The following is a 5,605-nucleotide window of genomic DNA, read 5'->3' as shown; positions in this document are numbered from 1 at the left end:
CTTATGTGGACAGTGGAGAACAAAACAGTGCCTCACTCTATTTTACAGAGGGTGACCTTACATGGGGTCATTTTACACGAGCTGGAACTGACTTGAGGGCACCTGTCAACCCAATATGTGGTTCGAATGCACCAGCTATTCCATAGAGAAAGACAGGCAGTCTGCTCATGTGCAATTTCTTGCCTCTGAAACCCCCCCTGGAGGGAGCTCTGGTGGCCTAGTGGTAAGAAGCTGCACTGTAATCCCAAAGGCAGGTAAGTTGCTCCATGGGAGAAAAATGGGCCATCTCCTGCCAAGAAATTTGTTGTTGTTGCTGTTAGGTGCTGTTGAGTCGAGCATGGCTCACTGTGACCCTGTGAACAACAGATCTGAACCTTGTTCTCTCCTGTGCCATCCTCACTATCTCCAATACACCTGAGCCCATTGCTGCTATCACTGTGCCAACTCTTCACTGACCTCTCTCAGCATGATGCCCCTTTCCAAGGAATAACCTTAACATTTACTGCTGTGCTGCTGGGAAGATGATGGGCTCTGTGGCCAGCCAATGACGATGCTGGGGGGTGGGGGGAGCCCAGCTCCCAGGGCCTTGAGAGCGACTGATGGAGCGATCTGCGCGGGGCCTGGGGAGTCATGGTCTCCATCACCCAACTCCATGCTTCGAGTCCTGTTTTCTGCCCAGGACTCCTCTGCTCCGCTGTCTGGCCTGCTGCTGCTCCAACCAGTATAGCCCTGCTGCCTAGGGCCCAGCAAGGGGCAGGACTGGTCCTCTGGAGAAGGTCCCCATGCAGGTCCTGTGCAGGGACTGCAGAGGCTTCTGGGACAGGCAAAGAGGAGCTGCTGTGCTGGCTGGGCCAGATCCCCACCAACGTGAGTGCCCACCACTACCCTGTGGCATGCTTTGCCGTCTTGGCCAGCTCTTGGGGTCTCAGCTGTGGCCCCCTCCTGTGGAGCAAGTCATACTGCAGGACTTGAGTCAGCTCATCATCCAAAACTGCAGCTCCTTGAACATTCACACTATCCATGTGTGTCTGCACATTGCAGGGTTACTTGGCTTACCATCTGATGGGCTGCTGGTATGTGCCCTGGAGAAGGAGCAAAGGTTCCACCTCCCCTTAAGCCCCTTCCCCCTCTGCAGCCTGTCCTTCTCGTGGGCAAAGGTTGGAAGCTCTTCTGAGCTGCCCCCACTTCCTGCGACAGCCAGGACAGCATCTGATACGCAGCCTGGCAGAGGCAAGGCTGGAGGAACTAACTCCTCATGTAATGGTGCTCCTGGCCCAGCACCTAGCCCACCACCGGTTGCGGGAGCCTCAGCTTCTGGAAGCCATTGCTCACTTCCTAGTTGTCCGCGAAGCCCAGCTCAACAGCAAGGTTGTACACAAGCCGGTTCTGCCCTTTGGGCATCTGAACTACTTGCCTCTGGATCAGCAATTTATGCCCTGTCTGGAGAGGATCTTGGCAGGCGTAGCACCCCTGGCTACTGTCAACATCTTGATGTCACTGTGCCGGTTGCGGTGCCTACCCTTCTGAGCCCTGCACTTTTTCTTCTCACCAAGTTTCATCAGTCACATCAGTGGTATGCCTCATGCTCTGATTGTGTGTCGCTACCTCTCCCTGCTCAACACAGCCATGGAGCTGGAGCTCCAAGGATACCGGGGTCCACACCTTCCCCAGAAGCAGCAAGTGCCCATCTTCCCCCGGCCACTCATCACTGATCGTGCCCACTGCAAGTGCAGTCAGTCACAAGGATATAGTAGGTGAGGGGCTGGACAACTGCTGGCAGAGGAAAAGTACTGGCAAGACCTGACTGTGCCTCCAGGCTACTGCACAGACTTCCTGCTGTGCGTAAACAGTACTGGTGCTGTGCTTCCTGTGAGCACCCAGGAACCTTTCCTACCATACCCACCTGACCTCAACGCAGGGCTGCCTTGAACACCACCACCGAGACCCCATCCAGAGGGTGGTGCTCATGCTGCAGGAACGTTGTTGGCATTTCTGCCTGGCGGGAGCGTCCTGCTGGGCTCTCAGGACCTGAGGAGAGCTGCACCTCAGCCTGATGGGCTATCAGCCCCTGCCCTTCGAGAAATTAGAGTCACAGAGAGGCTTGCCCCAGCTGAAGAGCTACCTGAGGCAGAAGCTCCAGACTTTGGGGCTCCACTGGGGACCCGAAGAGGGGTGAGGAAAGCACAGAGGGTCACGGTGGTCTCCCTGTGGGGAGGCAGAGAATTTTCACTTTGGTTCCCCTCTGTTTTGGTTCTCATGAAAGTGTCTCCTCCATAAGAGAAAAAAAAAATTACTGCTGTGCCATCTACTGCCCCTGAAAGCCCTCTGGAGGTTCAGTTATGAGTCAGTTCCAACTCGACAGCACATAACAACAACGATGACAACTATGTTAATCTTTGTTGTTGTTGTTGTTGTTATGTGCCGTCGAGTCACTTGCGACTCATAGCGACCCTATGTACAACAGCCCTAAACCCTGCTCTATCCTGTGCCAATCCCACCGTCTCTGACACTCCCATTCCAATTTTTCCAGTCACCGAATCAATCCACTTCATAGAGGGCCTTCCCCTCCTGCGCCGTCCCTCCACCCTCCCAAGCATGATGTCCCTCTCTAAGGACCGGTCTCTCCTCACAACATGTACAAAGTAAGCTAGACAGAGCCTCAGAATCCTTGCCTCCAAGGAGCCACCAGGTTTAACCCTTTCCAAGACAAATCTGTTTGTTTTCCTAGCAGTCCATAGTACCCTCAATACTCTTCTCCAGCACCACAGCTCAAAGGCATCAATTCTCCTTCTATCCTCCTTCGTCATTGTCCAACTCTCTGATGCATAACAAGTGATTGAAAAGACCATGGCCTGTATCAGACGCACCTTAGTCTCCAGAGAGACACCATTGCTCTTCAGTACTTTGGAGAGGTCCCTAACAGCAGACTTTTCCATGGCAATGCACCTTTTAATTTCCTGGCTGCTGGTGCCAAGATGACACAGGAGAAGGTAAATGTAGCTGCAAAGTACGTGAGAGCCAAGTGAGACAGGATCCAGGGCACAGGAAGTGGTCTGCTTTGGACAGAAAAAAAAGAGAGGCCAGCAGAGATGCACCATCAGAGAAATATGTCCGGGTTACACAGTGCCGGATGACTCACTTACAGAAGGTTCCCCCTTCTGTGTCTACTTTTAACAAACCCATGAGATCTGTCTGTGGCCCTGGCTGCTCCCACCTGGAGAAGCTCATTTGCACCCTTAAAGAGGAACCACAGTGCAGCCTGGTAAGGGCTTTTTACCAGGGACAAAACAACCCTCTACTCAGAAGTGCAACGATGTCAGTCTGGAATCTAGGGTGCACCTGATACATGCCATGGTCTTTGCAATCACTTGCTATGCATCACAGAGCTGGACAATGAGTAAGGAGGATAGAAGGAGAGTTGATGCCTTTGAGCTGTGGTGTTGGAGAAGAGTATTGAATATACCAGGGACTGCTAAGAAAACTAACAGATTTGTCCTGGAGAAAGTGAAGCCAGGCTGCTCCTTGGAGGCAAGGATTATGAAGCTTTGTCTGACATACTTTGGACATGTTGCTAGGAGGGATCAGTCCTTGGAGAGGGACGTCATGCTTGGGAGGGTGGAGGGACAGAACAGGAGAGGAAGACCCTTGTTTAGATGGATTGATTCACTGTTGTGGTAATGGGGATAGGTATGTCAGAGATAGTGAGATTGGCACAGGATAGGGCAGAGTTTAGGGTTGTTGTGCATAGGGTCGCTATGAGTCGCAGGCAACTCGATGGCACATAACAACAACAACAACTACTACTCAGAAGTACCCTTACACCCCCTGCCCCACTTGTCAAGCACTAGCAAAGCACAGCTCATCACACAGCATCATGCTAGGGGCTCTTTACTCCCCTGTGTTGATGTCTGAAAGCTGATGAGTTTAAACTGGCCAGCTATGGGAAAACAATGTGACCTTAGAGGTCTTAGAAACCCTAAGAGCTCTAATCCTTTCTGCAGGTTGCTATGCATAAAAATTGCCTCTACTCGGGTTTTGGGAGTTTGCAATTCCCCAGCAGCAACACCATTGGTACTAGAAGAAGAAATTTTAAAAATGTATCGCTCTACTTGCTAAGCATCAGAGAGCTGGACAATGACTAGGGATGATAGAAGGAGAATTGATGCCTTTGAGCTGTGGGGCTGGTGAAGAGTAGTGAATATACCATGGACTGCCAGGAGAACAAACAAGTTCGTCCTGGAGAGGTGAAGCCAGACTGCTCCTTGGAGGCAAGGATTCTGAAGCTTCGTCTGACATACTTTGGACATGTTGCAAGGGCGGGATCTGTCCTTGGAGAGGGACATCATGCTTGGGAGAGTGAAGGGACAGCACAGGAGAGGAAGACCTTTGAGGAGATGGATTGACTCAGTGACTGGGGTAATGGGGGTAGGTGTGTCAGAGACAATAAGATTGGCAAGAGATAGAGCAGGGATTAGGGCTGTTGTACATAGGATTGCTATGAGTCTCAGGCAACTCAACGAAACCTAATAACAGCAACAGCAGTAACAACAACAACAACATTGCACTAGGAAAAAGTCTGCTATCAGGGACCATTCCCAAAGTTCTAAAGAGCAATGATGTAATCTTAAAGAAAAAGGTGTGCCTGATTTAAGTAATGATCTTTCCAATCACCTGCAATGCATCTAAATGCTAAACAACTAATAACAATGACATAGTATTGATGCCTTTGAGCTGTGGTGTTGAAGAATACTGAATATCCCAAGGACTGACAAAAGAACAAATAAATATGCTTTTGGGGGCAAGGCTCGCAAAGCTTCATTTCATATGCTTCGGACACGTTGCTGAAAGAGGATATTTCTTAGTATGAGACATCATGCTTGGAAAAGTGGAGTGAGGGTCAGCAAAACGTGAGGAAGACCCACTATGAGATAGATTGGCATAGTGACTCCAGCAATGGGATTATAGCACAGGAAGAGAATTCAGATCTGTTGTTCATAGGGTCACTATGTGTCATACTGGACTTGATGATATCTAACAGCAGTTTTGACACCAGCAGCCAGAAAATCAAAAGATGAATTGCATTAGGAAAATCTGCTGTTAGAGACCGCTCCAGAGTGCTTAAGAGCACTGATGTCAGTCTAGAGACTAAGGAGTGCCTGATCCAGGCCAAGGCCAGGCAATTACTTGCTATATATCAGAGAGCTGGGCAATAAAAATGAATGACAGAAGAAGAATGGATGCCTTTGTGGTGAACATTCCGTGGACTGTCAAGAGAACAAACAGGTCTGTCCTGCAGAGGGTGAAACCAGGCTACTCCTTAGAGACAAAGATTTTCAATTCCCGCCTCATATACTTTGCGCATGTTGCCAGGAAGGACCAGGCCTTGGAGGACATCATGCTTGGAAGGGTAGAAGAATAGTGCAGGAGAGAAGACCCTGGATGAGATGGATTGAACATAGTAACCTGGGCAATAGGGGCAGGTGTGTTTGGAGACAGATTGGCTCAGGATATGGCAGGGTTCAGAGTTACTGTGTTCTGAGTCGCTGTATACGAGAAGGCACAGGCCCCCAGAGCAAGGTACTAACAGCCCGCAGGTACCACTCCC

The 5,605-nt window shown here is 50.3% G+C and overlaps 1 pseudogene; it reads left to right on the top strand.

The window, feature by feature from the left end:
* Positions 1-550: 550 nt before the first annotated feature.
* LOC102849380 lies at positions 551-2,176 on the top strand (annotated as a pseudogene).
* Positions 2,177-5,605: the final 3,429 nt, after the last annotated feature.

The sequence above is a fragment of the Elephantulus edwardii genome, unplaced genomic scaffold (assembly GCF_000299155.1).
Source record: "Elephantulus edwardii isolate Elephantulus edwardi_28Jun2011 unplaced genomic scaffold, EleEdw1.0 scaffold00125, whole genome shotgun sequence".
Classification (NCBI taxonomy): domain Eukaryota; kingdom Metazoa; phylum Chordata; class Mammalia; order Macroscelidea; family Macroscelididae; genus Elephantulus; species Elephantulus edwardii.
The sequence above is the reverse complement of the archived record's forward strand: the minus strand, read 5'-3'. Positions and strand labels throughout refer to the sequence as shown.